At 32.7% G+C, this 24,465-nt stretch overlaps 1 protein-coding gene across 2 annotated transcripts in view; it reads left to right on the top strand.

The window, feature by feature from the left end:
- Positions 1-1,937: 1,937 nt before the first annotated feature.
- The window catches only part of LOC129228523 (tigger transposable element-derived protein 4-like), a 35,755-nt gene continuing 13,227 nt past the window's right edge, over positions 1,938-24,465 (top strand). Inside the window, exon 1 of one of the 2 annotated variants that reach the window (XM_054863206.1) lies at positions 1,938-2,171. The gene's annotated coding sequence lies outside the window, so the exon portion shown is untranslated. The remainder of the gene's footprint in view (positions 2,172-24,465) is intronic. The other variant, XR_008580918.1, reaches the window with a different exon arrangement.

The raw sequence follows: 24,465 nt of genomic DNA on the forward strand, positions 1-24,465 counted from the left end.
TTTACGAAAATTTTGCGCCTTTGAAATTCATGATTAATTTAAAAAATTCAATCAAATTACAGATACGTAAACAGAGCAATTCGTCGTAAGAAGCAATACAAATAAGACTTCCGCCGGAAGTTTTGAGTGACCCCGCGCAGCCCTGCCACCTAGTGTTCAAAAGAGTAAGCGTGGCTTGGAATTTGGTGCTTTGAAAATTTGAGATGCAGTTGAATTCCGATTGAAGGCTCACCTAAATTTTGGCATGAAATTAGTTCTAATTACCTTGGAACATTAGAACAAATTTTGATGCAGAAAAATTAAAGGTTTTTGTAGATATTTTTAAATAATTTTTGCGAGCATTTTTAATGTATTTTTTTAAATTTTTCTTTTTTCACATTGTTGGATTTATGCCAAAATATTGATTAAAATTGGAGGAAACTAACAATTAAAAGAGTTAATTAATTAATTTGATTACAGAATATTGCATTGTCATCGGGTTTGAGGTCGCGTGCCAAATTTCAAAAGAATCCGATCGCAGGAAGTGGGCAAAATTTGAGCTGCAGAATTCCGTTACAAGATACATACATACATATATACATACATACAGGTGAAGCTAATAAAAGCGTGCTAAAAACAGAGAGGAGTTAATCTAATGAGTTTTTACTTTAAAAACTATTTAAGAAAAATACTTAAACAAAATGAAAAAAATAATTAAATAGCTGCAGCAAAAGCTCATTTAGCGGTGTCTTCAGGGACTCTGGACGACCCTGACCACAACTTGCAAATACTTATTAAGAAGTGGGATGGGAAATAACTGTTGAAAATTATTTTTAAATCGAAAATAGAGCACAATATAAAACGGGGGTGCGAGAGGCGGTTTCGTGTTTTACATAAAATACATTTCTATATTATTTTAAATGTTAGCCCCATTTCAATGCATCTTTGATAAAGCTACATTTTCGTTACACTTTGCACTATATGCATAAACCACAAAAGAGGTTCTTAATATTTGGTTTACTCTTAAGATTGTAATATTTATCGACTCCCTTGAGCGGGGGGGGGGGAGGGGGTCTGGCGCAAACTACGCTCTCGAAATTTTTGCCTTTTAAAGAGGGAAGCTTAATTCAACAACTCAAATTACCAGGCGTGCCAAAACCCTCCCAGGAGCCAGAGGGCGCACCCGCACCCCACCTAAATATTGGAAGGACCCCCTCCCAAATGCAAAAGCCCCACCAAAAAAAGAAAAAGTACCCCTTCCCCCTAAACTTGCCCCCACCCCCTAGGTGGGCACCCCTGAAATTACCGAACCCGATGTAGGGTGTTGCCTATTTGTGGGAGGGAAGGGGGGGGCATGGCGCTGACTGCGCCATTGAAAATTTTTAGGGGGAGGAAAAAAAAATTTTTGAGGTTTTTTTTTCGTTTGGGGGGGGGGGGGGGGCTGAAGGTCGTCGTGGTGGAGGTCGTCGTGGTATTTAGGAGCGTGCACCAAAGGGCACCCCAGCCGAAAGACATTCCTCTTCCCGGTGTAGGGACCCGATAGGAATATAAAAGTGCACTTGATAAATGTTTTACTTGGTTCAATAAACAAAGGGGCAAATGTATTGTGACGTACTTCCGAAAATTCTGTAAATCCGTCGCTGATTATGGGGTTCATCTGGGGAGCATTTAAGGGGGAGGAGACTCCTTTTTTGGTCACAGAAAGAGCATATCCCCTTCCGAAATTTTTTTCCAAGTACGCCATCAGGGCTTGAAATCAGCGGGAAATCAGTGTTCTGCCATTTGCAACTGATATTATTTCTATGTTTGTTCGAAAATCTGGAGCCGAGTGTGAACTCGCAAATTTTGTTTCGGTTTTATTCCTCCGTATATAATAGCTGAGAAGCCTCATATAATTTATTTCACTTTCCCCCCCCCCCAGATATATTTTAACTGCAACTGTATCTTTAAATCCTCAAGCGACAAGCGATTTCAAAACAGTATAGTGTTTGTGAATTAGTTTTGTAAAATTTCTAATATTCGTTGCTTAAAATATGTGTCCTAAGATTGAAATTATTTGTTGTTGCGTTTCATTTGCTTTGGAATTCAATCGAAGAGTTAAAGTTTCCTACTTGCATCTTAATCGTGCTTCATTTTAGCGGAGGTTTGTGACTGCTACACAAGTAACGAGTTTTTATTCTTTCTCTTAATCGGTAAATGCCATTTTACAGAACTTTTAGGGTATCTTTGTTTTTGTTATGCTGATATTGTTTTAAAATAACTTCATTCTAGGCTGAACAACATGAAAGTTAACTTATTAGGTATTCTACTTTTCATGCAATTTAATGACTATTTCGTTGTGAAATGTGATAATTGTAATTTAGGTTCTTGTTTTATTGCCTCAGATTAGAAAAAAATCATTTAATTATTTTTCTATTGGGAAAATTGCGATATGGTAGACTCTTGGCGACTTTTTAAACTGTCGCCAAATTTTTTGGCGCCAAAGCATAGATGCTATTATTTTCGTTCTGCCGATGAGAAAAAAGGGAAGTACATATTTTTTTTACTAACCAACTGAAAAACGAATGAAATAGTGTTTTTGAAACAGAATAAAAAAAGTAAACAGTAACTAATTTAAAAAATACTTCAATGCTCAAAAACACTAATTATCAACTAAGAAAACTCTCAAAATTACATTAAAATACTATCAAACTAGAACAATACTCAAAAAAAAAAAAAAAAAAAACCATTGAAACGGAGCAATTAATTTGAATAATTTAACTCTCAAAAACACTAATTATAAACAAATCTAAATAAACAAACCCTCAACTAAGAAAACCCTCAAAATTACGTTAAAATACCGTCAAACTAGGACAATACTCAAAATAACCCATAGGAGCCGAGTAATTAATTTGAATAATTTAACTCTCAAAAACACTGATTTATAAACAAATCTGAATAAATAATCACATCAGAGCAATAAATTCGAATAATTTAACCCTCAAAAACACTAATTATAAACAAATCTGAATAAATAAACACTCAAAAATATATTAAAATACTACTAAAACTAGATAAATAAATTCTACAAAACACGATAAAACGGCAGCAAAGCAATTAATTAACACATCAGAACAGAGTAATTATTTGAATCATTTAGTCATCAAAAACACTTATTATAAACAAATAAACCCTCAAAAATATATTTAAAAAGCTACTAAAACTAGAAGAAAAAAATACTAAAAAACACGACAAAAAAGGCAATAAAACAAATAATCAACCCATCAAAACGGGGTAATTAATGAAAAAATAAGCATTCAAAAACACCATTTTTAACGACACTAGGTTAGTAAAAAAAAATATTCCCTCTTTTTCATCGGCAGAAGGAAAGTAATAGCGTATAGGCTTTGAGGCCAAAAAATTTAGCAACAGTTGAAAAAAAGAAAAAAAAATATATATATACAAAATTACAATATTAAAAGTATAAAACGGCATGGTTGCAAAATTACTGTTCCCCATGTGCGGAATAATCCAATAGCATCTGAGCCGCAAAAAAATAAAAAACGACTTAAAAGCATAAATTTAGAATTCAATCAAATATTAGCCTTTATCAAATTCATTATTTTTAGAAAATTATACAAAACAAGGGGGTCATGTAACATGAAACACTATTTATTAACCAGCCATTTTATGAGAAAAATTACATACAGAATGAAATAAATGAAACACCAAAAAGTGATACTCACAGCTTCCGGGGGATCCATAGGTGTAATGAGGATTTTGCGATCCCAAATATTGAAATAAAATAATTAATAAAATACATTAATGATTTTAAAAAAAATACCACGAGGAAGCGATGCTTCAACGTGGAGCGATTTCCGAGGTGGGATAAGGGGGGCGGAAACCAGAGATGAACAGATTCGTATTCGTAAATCCGAATCCGAATTTGATTCACAGCACCTTAACGTGTCAATCCGAATACGAATACATTCGTATTCACAAGTGTGAAATCGAATAGATTCATGTTTGCTAGTGTGAATCCGAATACGAAATTCGGATTTATACCTATGAATCCGAATCCGAATCTATTCGGATTCAAACATATGAATCCAAATCATTGCTGATTCACATCTATGAATATGAATCCATTTGGATTCACTGAAAAGTTCAATTTAAAAGGCCAATATAAATAAATGAATGTTTCTTTGTACCTCGCTACAGTTCGAGTTTTGGGTGTTAGCGAGTTTTGGGATGCATATTTATTGGTGTCAAACTAAGTAATTGACCCGAAAATGAACTTTCTACTATTTGGAGCCCCAAGTCGAATACTACTGGACCCAGGTTTTAGAAGTCCATAAAAAGTCAAAAATCATGATTTTATGGTCATGAACACTAAAAATTTTCGCTAATTTTTTGTACAGTCAAGTGCCCATACTTGGGACAGTTTTGAACTTTCACCTCTAGTAGCATATTAATCATACGTTTTCCATTCGAATGAAGTATTCTATTTTCAGGATGTGCCTTACTACGTCCCTTAAAGACAAGGTATAAGAGTGTAGATTTATCCCTTTAAAAATAAAACAAAAAAAAAATGTTCATTCTCCCAAGTTAGGGACTTCCCTAGGGGGTTCGTGACAACGAATTCTTCTCTATCAGATATAAGACTAGCTTTGAATTCTTCCACAGTATCAGTGGAGTGGTATCGCTGTAAATGGCGTATTAAATTCGAAGTATTCAAAATGTTTACCTGAACTTTTTTAGTTTTTGAGGAAACATTCGCATCACATTTTAAACATAAACTTGCACAGATTTATGAGAGGCTCTCTCTAGGGAAATAGCATCGGCATTATCACTCACCGGCTTGAAAAAAGCACCACTTAGTGCTGATCTAAGCGAAAATCGCAATTTCTGAAAAGGTTCGCATTCCGAATTCAAAGAATTGTCCTCGGAATAATAAGTAATCTTACTAAAAGAAACAAAAAAAAAGAAAAAATCAGATTGTTATTAAATAAATGTACAGGGTTCGTACGGGTCATGGAAATCCTGGAAAGTCATGGAAAAAAGGTAAGCAAATTTCAGACCTGGAAAAGTCATGGAAAATTGAAATTTTCATTCAAAGTCATGGAAATTTATTTGAAGTCATGGAAAAATGTCCTGGGCAAAGAGAAAGTAACAGTTGCTAAAAGAGCATTAAAAATCTTGAGTGATTTAGCAGTATTGCTCATAAAAACTATTAAAACTGAAAAATTGTGTGATCTCGAAAACAAAACCAAATTTTGAAATCGCATTGCATCCACTTCAGTAGCAGCCGCTTGTCTTTTTTCACAATATGATTTTACTGATTAAACATCACTCATTTTGAGTTTATCATTATTTCCAACACTTCTTTTATTTTATATTGTGTAGTAGTTAACTTGTATGTTCTTCATTTTGCCACGCCTACTCAAAAAATGCAATTCAATTGCATCTAATTTCTTTTTCCATCACTTTTAAAAACTTTATTATTAAATATAACAGAGTTTATATTAATTTGTTGAAGGTTTTAGAAAACAAAGATCTTTAGTCAGGCGATAGAGTCGAGAAATAGGGGAATTCTAATTGCTCTAAAACAGTATGTGCCCAACATACGCCCCACTGCTGTGTTCAATGTCATGGATCAAGCACTATGTTCTGGAATTACAGAACCTATTTATATGCATTTGAGAATGCAAATAAGTAAACAAGTACATTTGAATCAGAAGATTTATTCACTATTGAAGGTTTTTTTTAAAAAAAAATATGTTGTTTCGAAACAGGAATTTAGTGAAGAATGTCGCTTTACTTTAAAGAACCAAAACACTGTCATTGTCAAGTTATCTGGACGATTATATGAACTGTTGACACTAAATGGCATTTTTGAAGCGAATTTATTGAAACTTGGTAATGACTCATTCAACCTTCGTCCCATTCATTATCATTCTGCCTGTTTATAGAAAAATTATTAGACATTTTAGCATCATTATTTTCCATTCACTGTATTTTCACTTTATTTAAATTTATATGATGAAGACAAGTAAGAATAGTTTAGTTTTGTTAGGTGGGTATACTAATACTTTTTCAACCACAAGTAAGTGCTTCGATGAGATAGTGGCATTCAAACAGAAGTTTTGCCAATGCTCATTTCCAAAAATTGGCAAGTTTGATAGGAAATTGTACTATTCTCTTCATGTAACAAGGTCATGAAAATTTTTTTTGAAGTCATGAAAAAGTCATGAAATTTTTTCATCCAAATAGAGTATGAACCCTGAATGTAATTGAAACCGAAGAAAAATATTAAAAAAAAAAACATAGTAGCAATTAACATAAAAAAAGAAAAAACTTGCAAAGTATATATATATGAAACGAGATTGCCTTTCAATGAAATTAAAAATAATAAATTAAATTGGATATGTACCTATTAAGAGTTAAGCTTAGAATGGTTCAAAAAAACTTTTTTTAGCTAGAGTCCAGGACACACCCTATTTATTTTTCAGACTTACTAATAGTATTATGCTGTAAAAGTTTCAGTTTCTTACTCAAATTTTAAGAGGGTGCTCAATTTAACATTAGTAATAGCATGGAAAATGTCACAAATTTGGAAACATTTAATTTCCCCAGCTGTGGTTTTGTAAATAATTTTTTTTGCAATGTATATGCATATTACTTTTGTATATTATAATATATAGCATTGTTGTTTCAGTTCAATGTAATTTTTAATGCCCCTCCCCATACTTACGATGTTTGGGGGGAGGGAGTTGAGCACTCTCTTTCAGTTGAAATAAGAAGTCAAAATTCTTCCGGTATATTACTATCCACAAATCTAAAAATATTGAGGGGTGTCCTGTTATCTATCAGAAACTTTTTTTACATGTATTTGTGAACCACCCTAGTTAAGCTATTTACTTATTCACTAAAAAATAAACATACAATCCTCCTCAACTTACAGTAAGTCAAAACAGTGAGAAAAAAATATGCATGCGTTTTATAAGATAAGAATTCTGAAAAACAGTCTTCTTTTCAGTCCTTGATGAGTTTTATTAAAATATTTAAAATACAAGAAGCATATGGTTTCCTTTTTTTCTTCATGAGTTTTATTTCAGGTGTTATTTTTCCGAAAAAAAAAGGAAAATAATTCGATGTTCTACGCTATTTTTATTCTTTCTCAGTTTATGTACTTCCATATTATTTCCTTTTTTTTTTCCTTAGAAAAAAGAAAGGTGTTTTTTATTTTGATTTTTAAAAAATTTCTGGGAAATACACCCATATGGATATGTGACTTTATATTGAAGCAAGACTTTATCAAGCTCAGATGTGTAATTATTTTTTACTGATTTCTGAATAACTCAAACATAGATTTTATGAATTTTTAACCATATATAGGAAAAGAATTATCTAATATAACATCTAACTTGGGCATTTTAACTTGTTAATATCAAATACTATATTTAAATAAATTTAAATTTCAAAAAATCTATTTAAATTAAAAAAAATCTGATTTAAATTAAAAAAATCCAATTTAAATTTAAAAAAACCGAGTTTTTATGTACATAGTTTTAAAAATCCTGATTTTTTTTCAACCCTGTTATGAAGTAAGATCCAACAATTTAAACACTATTTTATAATCTGTTTAATAAAATTTGCAGAGTTTTTTGTTGTTCTTGAGTACTGATTAAAAATTTCCCGATTTATCTGTTGAAAATTACTGTATTCTGTCAGTGCATTATGTTTTTATACATCATTCATTAAAACTTTTTATACAGTGTAACCTAAAATTATTTGAGAAAAATTCCCAGAAGATTCCATTGTTATTTCCATTTGAAATTGCATTTGAGGAAAAATATCAGTAATTTGACGCAGTGAAAAACATTTATTGCCGCTTGAATTTTCATTACGTTTCATAACGAAATTACCGTTCTTGTTACTCTAATCTCTCTCAAACCGGTCTCCGTGCTTGGTCATGGCGGCCAATGGAAGCAGTATACGAGTCGTTCTGCTTTGTAGAACTCTTTGGTACAAACAAGAACGTTTTCGTAGTAGTCAACAGTTGCGGTAGTTGAAAATAAATGCAAAATACAAAATACAACCTAGCTTTCTTTTACGCATTTTCTGTTTTTTCGAGAGAAATTTGGTTAGTAGAACTATTAGTAAATAATTATCTTTGTGATCGATGCTTCCTTCCGGAGGTGGAGTGCTGAAATGTATGTTTGTATTATTGAATAAAAAACCGTTTTCTTCCATCATAATATATTTGTTCTTTTTTTTAAACGAAACGTTTCAGAGAGAATCTACATTTTCAACGGTACAAGTATCTGTAACATCAACAAATTTTTACAATCAAATTTGGTCTTTCGTAACATCTCAATCACTGTATATTCATTATATTTTAAAGTTGTGAAATTGAGATAAATTATCTGCGGTAAAATTATTTAAACAAATCAAGTTTCAATGTACATGACTTTGGTAGAATTCCACTTATAAAATTTTTGGACCCATAACAATATCGTCACTTTTCTTCAGAAATTCACTAACACCGAAAACTCGACCAGTAGCGAGGTACAGACAGACATTTATTTATTTATATTGGGCTTTTGAATTGAATTTTTCAGTGAATCCAAGTGTGAATCCAAATGGATTCGTATTCACAGATGTAAATCAGAAATGATTTGGATTCATAGGTCTGAATCTGAGTAGATTCGGATTCATAGGAATGAATCCGAATTTCGTATTCGGATTTCACACTTGTGAATACGAATGTATTCGGATTCACACGTTAAGGTACTGTGAATCAAATTCGGATTCGGATTTACAAATACGAATCTGCCCATCTCTGGCGGAAATCCCCGGCAGACCGGTTCGGAGAGGGTAAGTAAGGTTGCCGGTCAGAATTCCGAGGAGCAGGGTTGCCATCGGAAAATCGGTTATCGCCAAAACAGCTCGCGGAGGAGTTGAGTAGGGTTGCCGGTGGGAATCTGGAGGAGCAGGGTTGCAACTGAAAAATTGTTTATCGCCAAAATTTGGCGACGTCGCCAAGAGTCTATCGAATCGAAATATTCCCTTTTGGGGAGCGTCAAGCTATTGTTTGGTATCTAAAACGTTGTGCACTGGTGTAGATAAGTTTGTCAAATCACATCGTTTCTACTAGTAAAAAAAAAGGTTTTGATGTTTGATATGCCTGGGGCAGGATTGTGCGGTCGATTTTTATGAAATGTATCATAGAATTAGTTTGCAGTTGTTGCATTGTGCACCTTGAAGCATTTATTTTTCAACTATTTGCATTTGATTATTATTTTCTATTCCAATTTTAACTCATTTTCCCCGTAAATTTGATATGATGGAGAAGCATTCCATGCACGTTTTTAAATTTTAAGTCATTTGTAAGTTTGAAATTTTCTGCATTAGAAGAATTTGTTCGAATTTTCTACTAGCCTTAAGCTAAGTATGAAGATTGTTTTTAGAAAACCTAAGCCCAAAGCTTATCCACCTTAACCCATAACAGTGGACAAATGGTCTCAGAGACTGCTCAAATATTCATCCGTTCACCTGTACTACATGCATACCATAAATTTAAGAAGAAAAGTTTCATTGGTGTAAGCGTACCCTCTCCCCCCCCCCAAAAAAAAATACATGAGGGGGGGGGGAGTGCTTAGAAAGCTCTGCAGCTTTCATTCCTAAGGCATATACAGAGTGACTCACCGTAAAATAAAAAAATGAAGTCACTTTTAAATGTTTTTTTGCAAAAAAAGAAAAACAAGCATTTGACTTGAAATGATAGAAAAAAATTCTTCAAATTTTGGAAAGTATCCTGTAAAAGTTGCAGTTAAGAGCTTTTTGATCGCCATCAATTGTAAAAGGTAGGTAGCTTGGCAATTTTAAACCCAATCTGACAATCCTGACAAAAAGAAAGTAGAAAAAGGTTGTCAGATTCCAAGCATAGGGAAATAGAGACAAGGATATTTGGAACCATTTTTTTTTTCATCTTTAAACGTTGGATTTGCTCAGTTTTAAGAAAAAAAAGTTCATTGTAACTACCACATTGGCAGAAATGCAGCACCTCATAAAACTTAGCTATAAAACTCATAAGCACCGCAGAATGTCTACTGGGAATTACGGTAGTGTCAAATGAGAAGTTCTTTGCAATAGATTTTTGTTTCTGAAATAGCTTTTTGTTTCTGCAATAGCTTTTTGTTTCTGCATAGCTTTTTGTTTCTGCAATAGCTTTTTGTTTCTGCAATAGCTTTTTGTTTCTGCAATAGCTTTTTGTTTCTGCAATAGCTTTTTGTTTCTGCAATAGCTTTGTGTTTCTGCAATAGCTTCTTGGTTCTGCAATAGCTTCTTGTTCAGCTCTCTTTTTCTTTTGGCACTTGCATTAGGTTGAAATTTCATTGCTTTGCTTAACAGTGGTCCATTGATCTCACATCCCTGTTAGAGTTACAATTTTCAGAACTAGTTCATAATGCTCTCAAGTTAGATCTAGGCTAGGCCGTAGCCAGGATTTTGTTTCGGTGGTTCATAATGAAGAAAGTTTGCCAGCAAAAAGGCACCTGTTGCTATGATTTTTGAAGCATGTTGAACATTGGTAGACTTATGGAAAAGTCGATGAAAAACTAGGAGGAAGACTGGGGAAGGGGCAGGCGGTTACATTGGTTGCTTTTTAAAAAAAATTCTTTTGAACAGTAGTTTTACTGAATTATCAAGAGTTAGAATTACTTTATCAAAATGTGAGCAAATGTTCAATGGCGTACTAAGGGGTTGGCAGGAGTGGCTCTCGCCAAAGATGTAGCAGCCAGGAGAGGGGGAGTGCAGCATTGTGACTGATTTAAAAAAAAAAAAAAATTTAATTTTTAAAAATTTGATCATATTATTAGAAAAATGTTTTTAAAAATTAAAGTTAAACAAAAAACTTGTAAGAAAGAGTGTTAGAGGAAGAAATGAAGCAATCCTTAACTCAAAAAAAGGTGGGAGGGGGGATTTACCTGTGGCCTAAAATTTTATTCCGATTCATTGAGTTAGCTGAAGACTTATACACACAATTTGTATAACAGAGAGCGGTGGTTTACGGTATTCTAATCCGTATGGTTCCTTTTTTTTCTGGAGGGGGATGATATTTTGACGTGTATACAGGGTTTGTACGCTCCTTACAAACTCCTTATTAACTCCTGCTTTTAAAGAAAAGAAAAGGGCCCTTAAAACTCCTGAATTTGGAACTAATGTCATATACAATCACCTACCCTTGGCGACTTTTCCTGTTGGCGCCAAGAAAATGATGTATGACAACATAGGTCATACATCGTGTTTAGCGATGCTTTTTTAGCGCCAACAGGAAAATTCAGATAAAAAATCATGATTAAAGCACTTCAGAAAACAATATATATAGAAACAAAGTAAAACCACAGCGAAAAACATTGCGAATATTTGCTTCAAAAATACCAGAAACTAGAAAGTTTTTGTACACAAAGAAAAATTACTAGTAGGTATTTAAAATGCTTAAATTAACAAATCACTATCACAGCTCACCAAAGAAATATGTATCAATAGAAATAAAATCTATTTTCCAACATGCATTTCGTCGAACAAAAACAATTCTCATACTCTACTAAAAAAGAGCACAGTGATTCAATATGCCATGTTTAAAGCAGAAAACATCCCCATAATGTAACTATTTCAGCCAAAAAAATGCTTAGTTATTCAAATTTTGATGTATGAAAAGTAGAGACGTACCGAGTACTCGGTAACTACTCGGTACTCGGCCTACTCGGCCAATTTGCCGAGTACTCGGTACTCGGCCAAATTCTGATCAGATACTCGGCCAATACCGAGTATTTGCAAAAAATTGAATATTGTCCAAGGTAAAAATTGTCCCTAAAATTTATAAAAAAAAAGAGCAAGCATTATATTCTGCAATCATTTACAATTAAAATTTATAAGTCAGATTTAAATTTTGAGAATAATGAAGTTTGTAATGCTTCAATAGAATAAATCTTTATTTTAATGTCCCCAAAATTAATAAAACTTATTTATTAAAAATTATGCAAACAAGGTAAGTATAGAAAATATGGAGTTTTTATATTAAAAATGGATTTTCGCTACAAACAAAAATTAGTTATAAAAATATAAAAATACCTTTGCTTAAAAAATAAAAGGAAATATAACAACGTTAAAAGTACAGTGCAGGAACACTGCAGACACGTGTTTTGGCGTTACAAGGAATTCTTTTTCAATTCACAAAATGGTAGCTCGTGGATTTAAAGGCATCCGACAACAGTCAGATTTTTTTGTCGAATATCTTTACATTCTTTAGCTCACATGTTATGCGCTGAAAAAGACGTTCCTTGTAAAGGGGGGGGGGGCAGAAACACGTGTCTGCAGTGTTCCTGCACATTTGTTGCATTAAAAAATTATGTTTGGTGGGTTAAAACTATAATTGATTGGTATACGTTGAAACCCCTCCTAACGGACACCCCTCTGCCGACAATTTTTAATTCCCCAGTTCCAATGCAAATAACATTATTAAACCCCTGTCCTGCGAACACCTCTCTATTGCGGACAAAAAAAAAGTCCTGTTAGTGTCCGCATTAGAGGGATTTTACTGTAATTTGTTTTAATTCCAACTTGATTAATCATTCCTTTTATTTATTTATTTTTAATTTTAAAAATAATTTTTTTGTAAAATTTTTGACACAAACAATTGTTTATATAATGCGCAATTGAATTTCAGCAGGAATTTAGTTTTAAAAACTATTATATGGACAAGGAGGTCTATACTATTATTCCAATAAGTTCAAAGTTCATCACATGTGTGTCGGTGGTTCTTCTTAAAACATAATTGGTACTTGGTAACTCGGCCGAGTATTGAAAGGCCGAGTACTCGGTAACTCGGTACTCGGCCGAGTAGAGAAAGGCCGAGTACTCGGTACTCGGCTACTCGGCCAAAGTGCTACTCGGTACGTCTCTAATGAAAAGTAAAAATGTCTCAACAGAACATCCCAGACATAAACAATACAAAAATACCATACATTAATTTGCTATCCAACTACTAAACATATCTACTATATTTTACATAAAATAACACCTTTATGTTTTTATAAAATCGTAGAGTCAACTTATTTTCAGAAATTCAGTACCTAAAGGAGGCACGTTTACAGAATAGGCTTGAATAGTTCTTGGCATCGATAAGAATTAACTTTAAAAAAAAATAACTGCACTTTTTTTTGTAAAATAAATTTACATGCAATAAATATAAAGTTAAAAACTACAAGAAACCCTCAAGATTTTGTAAAAACATAAAAAATTTCGAAAGTGAGAATTTTTTTTTTTAAATTCTAAAATAAAAACTTATGTTTTTGTTGTATAAATCCTCACACTCAATCTAAATCACAACATATGAAGCAATGCACCTTACCGAGACACACCCCAGGTTGGATTTTATTCTTAATTAACGGTCAAGTTTAAAGAAACTGGCATTTTCTAATATTTATTCATCAAAACATAACTACTGAATCTAAACCAACACAAAATAAGCTTTCCTATAAGGAATATTGCAGGAAAAAACATTCTATCCAACTGACTGCTAACAAGTTTGAACAAGATTGCCTTCGGGTTGCTAAACACAGGTTAGTTTAGCCAGGGATGCCATGCTTAAAAAGTTATCCCCTCATTGGTGAGAATAATATTTCAATTTTGTGTAAAAAATTGAATGTCGCCAAATAAGGGGGGGGGGGGGTGACATCACATCTGTACCCTGAATTTTGCTATTATCTCCTTACAAACTCCTTATTTATTCTAAAGATTAATCCTTAAAGATTATTTTCTTCTATCATCTTGTAGACTTGTTAAAATACCATTCTAAAGTTATTTTGCTCTAATAAATTTTATTTGCCGTTTTTAGACCTTTGATGCTTTCATTTTGATTAAAGCAATCACTTTGTATCTGATATAAGAATAGAATTTTTCTGATTTTTGATGCTTATTATGCTTTTTTAGGTGGCAAACAAATGAAATTTCTTTTTATTCCTATAAGAATCACAAGGTTAAAGTTTTCAAACAAAGTTTTGTGTCCTTTATTAGAGTCAAAAAGTTAAAATCTACATTGCCTATTTAATTTGACTTTTGCTGCAACTACGTCGAATGTTATTAATAGCACGAGAGTAGAGCTCTAAAATGCGATTGTAAAATAATTTACTTAAATAAATTATTTTATGTGCCGTTCTTTTTACTTTCAATGCATTCACTACAAAAATCGCAATCTCTTTGCATCTGCCCTTGGAATAAGATTTTTTGCACTTATGACACTTACTATGCCTTGTGAAGAGGCAAAAAAAATTACGTTACATATATATTTTTATTAAAATCATTAAATTAAAAAGTTTTAAGCAAAATTCATGCCCTTAGAGTCGAATGTCAGACAGTTAAGTACGGAATCGCTGGCTGAAATTAATTTTTGTTTCAACAATTTAAGTGTTTTAATTCATATGTAATATTTTTGAGCAACTAAACCAAAAACGTGAAAAAATAAATTACTTTGAAGGCATAATCAAAATTAATCTGAAATATAATTTAAAATATAATGATTTCTTCTTGAAATTTTGATTGTAGTACGCTAATTACTTGAAGAAAAACAAACAGTCAAGACAAATAAGCAAATGGTCTAATCTTGTGCAAATAGCTTCCTATTTCACTGTAATCTTGCTTATTTTACATAACCTGAATCGCCAAGAGGAACATTCAAGCAACGTAAAATAACCAACATACAGGCAGGCAGCGAGGAAGAACAAGCATGCTTCGTAAAATAAAACATTCATTCGTCGTATGGTCTGGATCGGTGAATCCTAAAAATATTGAGGTTCAATGCATTGATGTTAAGGAGCAAAAAAAGAATCACAGATAATCCGCGTCTGCGTATAATCTGCACCTCTTAAACTTTGCCGTTTTTAGCAGATAATCCGCGAATTATACGCAGAAAAATATGGTAGTTGGCAGGGTTTTGTAATTTTTTTTAATCTTAAAAAAAAAGAAAAGAATCAGACTTTTTTCTTTTTCAAATTTATTGCTTCAGTATATTTAACCTGTAATTTACACATTTATAACTGTAATCATTGTTCTGTATTTACATTTAAGAGCAGTAGTTTTAAGCCAATATGAACAATTTACGTCTGACACTGAAACTTTATGTCCAACACCAAGCTAATAATATTTTTTAAATAATTTTTTTCTTTATAATATCATTTGAAAACAGTCAAATATGCTTCAATCATTAGTATACTTAAGAATTAAGCTGTTTTTAAAATGAAAATGTAAGCCAATTCACAGACTTTTAATAATGTTTAAGTGAACCATCACTTTTACTATTTGTGTGTTTACGTCCAACACCAACTCTTTAAATTTTTTTAATTTATACTGTAGGAATCTATTTTGAAAAACTAACATGATTTTTCATTCAATGGCATTTGGTAAATAGAATTAAAACTGAGAAAATTTTCTTCACTTTTTACGTCCGACACCATAGAATTGCCCATTTGTAGAAAATCATCGTTAAACTACTCTGTTGCAAGCTTGCATCGCAAGGGCAGTTGCAACAACAGAATCAAGATATTTATCCAGGACAAAGGGAACGATAATGACATCAATGTATTACCAATTTCTTAGAATAACTTTTCCACTACTGGTGACATGACCCTTCTACCTCAGAATAAATCCAAGCTGTCACCTTAAAAAGATGATATTTTCATTTTCTAATTACTGTCCATATTCCATATAAACACTTTCAAAATATGATTAGTAATAATGTAATAAAAACTATAATTGTAAAAAGGTGCTGCCAGTCAGCTACATTTACCTTATTTCTATTATTAAAATTTTTATTATCGTGCTATAGCGTCACATATTAACTTCAATAAGAGTAACGAAATTAAATACATGCTTTAACTTCATAGTTTTTGTTGCGGTGATTGTGCATAGGCTTCGTATTTCTTTGGTATCAGGTTTGAATCTGCAGTTCAAGTGTTCAGCCGGTGGATTTTCAAGACACAGAAAACCGTCAAGGTCCTTGTCACATGATTGCTGCACAAGATTCCTTGAGTGCCTGTTTGGCACAAACACTCCAAAACAAAAGGAACAAGATAATTTTTTTCGAAAAATATTGATTTTTAGGAACGCATACCTAAAAAACCGCTGGAAATGTGATTTGTATAAAAACAATTTCACAATAAATTTAGTCAACTTTCACTTTGATTCAGAACACATTTTTTCTGCTGTTTCCAAGATATAAATGAAAACCACCATAGAATTTGGCTCCCTTTTCCCACCTTTAACGCCCCTCCCACCCACTTACAGGGTTGGAGACTTTCAGTATGCTTACTTATTAAATTACTTTTAAGAAATTTCTTACTGAGGAAATGTTGGCTTTCTACACTTCCTCATTTCACTTTCATTAAATAATGCCATGGTTATGGAGCTAATTCATACTTGCACATACGTAGTTCTGCAAATCTTCATCCGATTTCTTGGTAAGGGGCTGTCCATAAATAATGTTACACTTTTTTTCAACATTTTTGACCCCCTCCCCATTTGTCACAAAGTACTTTTCATAAACTAATTTTTATAAACATATTCGTATTAAAAAATGCTTAATGTCACACTTCTTACTCTTTCCTTCCCCCTTGTCGCAAAGTAACAATTTTACGACCCCCCCCCCCCTTAAACATCATTTCTGTTGTAGTAATCCACAAATACTTTATTGTCCATCAGGATTATCGAAATCATTGAAAAAAGAGGAAGTGCTCAATCCTTTCGGGTCAATTTGAAATTTCTGAATGACAAGTGCTCCATTTTTTGCCATGAAAGTGCCTGTTTGAAATTCTGTAACTTTTGATTGGTTGAATAAAATGTAACAAAATAGCATATCAAAATGAAGAAAATTTAAAGCTCTACAACTTGGTTGGTGACAAATTTTATGAATACTGATCTTGGGAGGCACTAGGAGCAAATGTTTGACAAAAAAAGATACTTTTTCCGAGAATCATCGATTTCTCTTAACATGTACTCGGGGAAAATTATTGGAAATTTGACAAATATGCGTAAAAACAGTTGCATAGAAAGTTTATTTAGCTTGAATTTTTATTTTAAATGAATTTTTCCACTGTTTCCGACATTTTATCGAAAACCAAAAATTTTCTTTCCCCTCCCTCTCACCTTTAGCTCACCCCCCAGGGACAGGGACGTTTAGTATGTTTACTTACTAACTACCCCCAGCAATATTCTGAAGTCAAAAATTATCGCATATTCCATGCACACTACACCCCTGTTTTGAGCACTCATTGACTGGACTATAGATAATATAGACACACGCCGTGTGCAGATACATTTGCTGCAAATATGTGTGTTATTTCTGTTACAAATACATGATTGAAAGCAAAAGGCATTTATTTACTAAACATTTTGTGTACCTATTGCATGTTGATTTTCATTCCTGCAGATAGTAATAAGCAATGTGTGCAGATACTTAATATTTTTAACTTACTTTGGGCCTTAGTATCAATACAAAAGAAATGTCGAGCAGTTTCCAGGCACAGTAGACGCCAGTTAATTGAATCTGTGGTTAATTGAATCAACCCTTTTATTGAATCAAATCATCAAAAAAAAAAATGCAGCTTTATTGAATCAGCCGCTTTATGGAATCGAAACTGTTTAGAATAAACGTAATTCATATAAGTGGCGGCCACTCCTATATCCTTAAACTAAAATATTCTGCGGGTATGTACATTTGGGTGACAGGAATTGCTGCTGTTTTTCCAGCGAATTCAGAAGACTAGAAGCATTTTCGTTGATTTGGTCATTGACAAACCCTTTCTGAGTAATATCTTAAATTGTTTCAAACTTAAAGGAAGGTTTATTTTTTATGTTCTTTACTAGCTGTACTCGCACCCCTCCCCCTATTTTCTAAAGAAAACTTGTTAATTTCAGAAGAGGGGGTTATAATCGAGATTTTTTGAAAAATTAGCCGAAATAATTGTTTTTAGTACTATTAATTTTAGAGTACAGAAAAAAAAAGCCTCATATAAATAATAGCCGATGATAAAGTAACCTGCATGTTTTAACAATGAAACTCGCACCACAACATGATAATTTAATAATGTGTTTTGGTAGAGTTTAACATGCAGGGAAATGCTTTATTATGACAAGGCTGAACCCGATCCGGTAACTCAACTTTTACTGGTAAGACTCATTTTAGAGGGAATGAGTAAATGTAAAAATGGTTAACAATCGCCACTATCTACTGGAGTTAAGGATTAATCCACTGGAGTTAGGGTTACAATTTCAACTATCAAAATATCACCCAACAGGCAATGACTTCGTTCAAATGTAGAAGCAATTTTCACCCGTCATACCTTGACGGGCGATTTTCTAGTTTTTAAAATAATTATTAAAAAATAATGACTTGTTAATTCAAAAAAAAAAAACTTTCGTAAAGAAGAATTTTTTATTCATTCTGCCATATCAACTACCAAAATATCACCAAACAGTTCAAAAATACTGCTTTCAAATGTAGAAGAAAATTTTCACCCGTTATACCATGACAGACCACTAGTAAGTAAATAAGAGTTAATATTAATGAAGAGTGAGAAATTAATTAATGAGAAAATGTCATAATTTGCTAGTAGTAATAATTCCATGTGGGCGCCTTTTTTTTCAAAAGAAAGGCTTTTTCACCTTAAGTTCGGAAAACCCGTATAATTTATCGCTTGAAAATTCATTATGTTCTGAATGTAATAAGGTTACACTAATCACGGCACACAATCACGGCCGCAAATCCGTTACGCAGATCGTAATTTCAAAAACTGAGCTTTACAAAGTTCGCAAACGTAAACACCGACAAAACTCTTACTTGATTTAGTAAAATATACATTTGTGATGATCATTAACTCGTTCAACTACTTTATTTATCCTTTAAAAAAGGTTATTTTTAAGTTTTGCACTACTTTTTAAGCAATGCATTTTCCAAAATGGCGCCACGTTTTCAAAATGGCATTGTGTTGAAGATTGTTCATTTTCACGTCAGAACAAAAATGCTCCTTTCAAAATGAATAAAAAGCAGTTCTATCATATAAATTTTATTTTGTAATACATATGAACAAAAAAAAAGGTGCTCTTGCAACAAAAGGAGTATAGTCATTTTAAAAGGAATAAACCGTGGAGACCATGTTTTTTTCTTTTTTGTTCAAATCATTGTTTTATTTTCTTTATTTAATATTTTTTTTAGAAAAGAAAACCTGCACATGGAGGGGGAAACTAAACCTCTGTAAATGCTTTCAAAGCAAACAGGCTCGCCATAAGCGGACGTGCAAGGGTGCGCCGCTTGCGTGCGCCACGTTCAAGGGGGGCCAAATTTAGCCTCACCTTGCTAAATCAGAAAATAAAGAAATAAAGCATAAACAAATAAAAGTAAAGACAAATTAAAATTTTAACTAAAAAAAAAAAGACTTAAAACAGTGCCCTCCCCCTCCCCTCTCCATAGGAGACCATTTAGTGCAAGACCATTTAATAATAGCAAGAAAGTGTTCTTTCAGCTTTATTTTTGCTGTCAGCTGTGGCCAGTGCCGAAGAAAAAAAAACAGGTGGAAGATAGGTAGTTAGGCATTTCGGCCCTTCGCCGCCCCATCGTGACATCAGGCGAAAATAGTTGTAAAATGCACGGGACTGGGGTGTGTAGTTTGACGGCTGGTCGCGATATCTTCTTCCTGTCATCTGTCAAAGCAAAGTCATGTTTAACATAAGGGAACAGAGGGCATTCCGAAGTGGGGGACGAGAGGGTGCCAAGATATGGGGAGGGGGGGGGTGCCGTAAGCTGAGCTTCAATTCAGTTCTTTTATTTTTTCATTTTCATTAAGTATTTTTCTTAACTAGTTTTCAAAAATGCCAACATATAAAGACAAGAATTAAAGCTAATGTGACATTAGATTGTCCTGTCTTTTATGATACACAAAGGTAGCATGTTTAGTTATGTAATGATTAAAATTGGTTATCTATAATTAAGATATGAAAATATCTTAACTGTTGATAATAACTAGCTTCAGTTTTGTATAAGTGTGTATGGGGGGGAGGGGGAGGCATTTGGTGCGAAAGTATTCGCTCTAAGCGCCGTTGTCTCTTTGTTAGAGACTAAGAGAAATCAGAGCTTTGTACTTTGGTAGACATGTTTCCAAGGCGAGATACGGTCATGGGTACTAGAGATGAGTTCGCGCTCATTTTTGAGAGCCCAAGTCTGCCCGAGCCCAAAAACTTGTAGCCGAGCCCAGGTGATATTTTCTCGAACCAAAATCCGAGCCTGCCAGAGCCCGAATTAAATTTTCTTGTATCAAAATCCCTCTACAGTCTGACTTTATTTAATGAAATGCTAGTATCAGCTGTTGTTTTTCAACAACTAAATATGGGTACTTGTATTGCAACTACGATTGGTTCTTTTTTTTTTTTTGTTCTCTCTGTTAATGAAAAATGTTATGTTGAATATTCTTCATTAACAGAAGTTTCTAAATTTTCTCAAAATGCTCTACTTCAAATGCATTACTGTGTGACATATTCCAATAGTCAACAAACAAAAAAAAAAAAAAATTAAAATCTAAGCGTTAATTTGTTTATTTTATTTTTGGTTAAATTTTTACAATGATTGAACACATAGATATTCACATTGATATTTGGAAGATTGAATGTCTTAGCTTGAGTTCAAGCCCGACCGAGCCCGAAACCTATCTTTGATTCTAGAGCTCGAGCCCGCTTTGAGCTCATTCTGCCGGGCCCAGGCGGAGCCTGTCTCATCTCTAATGGGCACAAGGGGCACTAGTTCCAGAGCGCTAAATCCATAGTTAAACGTTTCATATGTTCAAGTAACTTCATATCCAACTTTAGTTGGATGTAAATATATTTTTTTTAAATCTCATTATTTTAATCCCTTTCACAAATTCCAAAACCATTCCAAGCTTTACTCAAATTGCACTATTATTATATCTTAAAGCTAATTAATAGATGCTTGAAATATTTTATGTTGCCATGCAAAAATGTGACTTTTTGAGATAAGGCTGGCGTAGGTGTAAACTATTGTTTCCCTTATTGAACTGTTTTAGAAATCTTTGAGAACAGATCCTTTTTTGAAGTAAAAGGTCTTGGCCATTTTCCTTCTAGTCTAGAGTTTCGACTACTGTGACGATGGCAAAACGAGTTAGCTCAAGTCATAGCTGATGACTCCATTTGGAATTCGTTTTTACAAGTTAAAAACAAAGTGAAAAAAAAAATGACTTCAATAAAGCTAGTAAGCAAACACATTCAATCAGTTTTTCCTAAAAATTAGAAATCATGAAATAAAGCATTTTCTTTTCTTCATTTTATTAAAAACAACTTTAAAGTGTTGAACTGTATCATTAGTAGTACAGTTTGAATTTAATGATCAAAACCCTTAAAAGGAACCAACCCCTCTGAGCGGCCAAGTTTTAATGGAATGGCGGGGTGGCCGCTCAGAGAGGTTTCTCTGTACTGTGGTTTTCACAAAAAATGCTCCCGCCGTCAAGTCTGAGCCCATCGACTGCCATAGAAATGGACTTCGTTCATTTTCTGCAAGAGTTAGCAAAAAGGCTTTTTGACGCCATTTTCCCACTCGTCTGCTCCCCTTTTTGCAGTCGTACGGGTTTTTCCAACATTAAGCTTTCCTTGGAAAAATGAGATGCACCTCGTTGCTATAGCCCTAGACAGGCGCAGACATTTCAGCGGTGGCTTTTCTTATGATGGTCGGACAGTATATGTATCTTTGTGCTTTCCAGATTAGATATGTATCTCGCATAACACAAAAAAAGTTAGTTGTAGAAGGTTTAAATTTCGTGACTTATGTGAACCTCCTTTTTCAACGCCAATCTGGTATTCTAAAAGTCATGTCTGCATGTTCTTTGTGGCAAGTTAATGTACAGTGATTACCTTCAAGGTATCTTTTAATCCATGTTTTGACTATTTCGTGCCACTTAGGAAGTGTTGTCGACACCAACCTCTCCATGCATTTTTGTTATTTGCTTGTATGTAGTTAACAGTAGCAAGATATTGCAATTTTCAGATTTTAATGAAAATCTTTTTTTTTTTTGGAACTGAAAAATAACTGAACACATTAAATAATCACATCGAATGAAGTGGAACCTCGAACTTTTGAGACTCAGATTTTCGAGACTCTACCATATTTCATATGAATATACAACTATTTAAAAATTAATATATATCTTTTTTCTTTTATTTTGACACTTTTTTTTCAATTTATTTGAGTAATAATAGATGTATGATTTAAAATTATTTATAGCTCTATGAAAAGTAAGTAACAAAGCAGTTTGGTACAATCTTTAAATAGAGATTGAGATTAAATGGTTTTTAAATAAAACCAAAAAAAAAAAAACAGCCTGGATTTTTTTTATCAAAACCCTGAAAACCCCTGATATTTTATCAAAAGAACAGGTCAGGGTTCATACGGGTCATGGAAATCCTGGAAAGTCATGGAAAAAAAATAAGCAAATTTCAGACCTGGAAAAGCCATGGAAAATTAAATTTTTCAGTCTAAGTCATGGAAATTTATTTTCAGTCATGGAAAAATGTTCTGGGAAAAAGTAACAGTAGCTAAAAAGAGCATTAGAAATCTTGAGGGATTTAGTATTGCACCATGAAAGCTATTTAAATTGAACGATCTCAAAAAACATTGCGTCCAAGTTCGTTTCCATCACTCCTAAATCTTTATTTTAAAATTTATCAGAGTTTATCCCAATTTGTTGAAGGTTTTGGATAATCTTTAGTCAGGCGATAAAATACAGAAATAGGGGAATTCTAATGCTCAAAAACAGTAGTGCCCAATATACAGCCCGCAAAACTAATTTATGAAACCCACTGGTACATTCAGTGTCATTATTCAAACATGTTCTGGAATTTCTGAACCTATTAATTTATATACACTTGAAAATGTACAAATAAGTAAACAAGTACATTTAAATCAAAAGATTTATTTATTATAAAATGTTTTTATTTTTTAAAATAAATATCTGGTTTAGAAACATGAATTTATTAAAGAATGTGGCTTTATTTTAAAGAACCAAAAAATTGTCAAGTTGACACTAAAAGCAACTTTTGAAGCAAATTTATTGAAACTTTGTAGTGTTTCATTCAACTTTTCCCCAATCATTATCACTCTGCCTGTTTATAAAAAAATAATCGACATTTAAGCATCATTCACTGTAGTTTTACTTAAGTTAAACTGATGTGATGAAAACAGGTAAGAATTATTCAGTTTTTTAGGTGTACACTGATATTTTTTCAATGAGGAAGTGGCATTCACATAGCAAGTTTTGCTAATGCTCATTTCCAAAAAAAAAAGGCAAGTTTGATATTGAATAATACTATTCTCTTCATGTAATAAGGTCATGAAAATTTTCATGAATTCATGAAAAAGTCATGGAATTTTTTCATCCAAATAGAGTATGAACCCTGACAGGTGTGCTGGGCTGTACAAAAAAAAAAGTGTGTGTTTGGGGGGGGGGGGGTGGTTTGAAAATATAATATTTTCGAAAATATCCTATATTTTGATATATATCCAATGTTTTCAATCGACGCAAACTAAAGTCTTCAAAATATTAAATTAATCCCCAAATCACGCTTTATTTTCTTTTATTATTATTACAATATGTAGACTTAAAATTACAGTTTCTTTCATTATTAATGTCTAGTGTTTCATTTAACATTTTAATCAATTTTAATGGAGTTAATTAAAAATTATTTGTTTTACTCATTTTTCTTCTGTTAGCCACTTTTACACAGTTGTATGATTTAGAAATAAAAAATATGCATTGACCGGAAAACAGTCATAAATAAGACTTTTTTTCTAACCAAAATTTAATATTTAAACAAGGCACTTTTTTATGAATTAAAATTATTACATTGCTTATAATTTTATGAATATAAAATAGAAAAGGAATATTATATTACTTTGTTGCATTAATGATGTATTAATACATCATAAAATACAGTACCTAACTTTTTGGTTACTTTTAATAATAAATGAACAATATTGAAATGAATGAAAGGAGGGCTTAACTGAAACAAGCATTGCGACCAGAATGAACAATATTACTATGGTTAATGTAATTTTTATATTGAAATCACACACCGAAGTTGAAAAAATAAAAATCGAAAATATCAAAATATCACGTGATATTTTCAAACTAAATATTGGATATATATCATGACATATATTGACTGATATATATCGATGAACCCTGTCCTACTCAAGTTAAACATCCAATTACGTTTTTTGGAAATTACACTCAAGCATTTTATTCCTCTTGAGATTGACCAAATATTAGAGACGTACCGAGTACTCGGTAACTACTCGGTACTCAGCCTACTCGGCCAATATGCCGAGTACTCGGTACTCGGCCAAATTTTGATCAGATACTCGGCCAATGCCGAGTAGTTGCAAAAAAT

Source organism: Uloborus diversus, chromosome 1 (assembly GCF_026930045.1).
Source record: "Uloborus diversus isolate 005 chromosome 1, Udiv.v.3.1, whole genome shotgun sequence".
NCBI lineage: Eukaryota > Metazoa > Arthropoda > Arachnida > Araneae > Uloboridae > Uloborus > Uloborus diversus.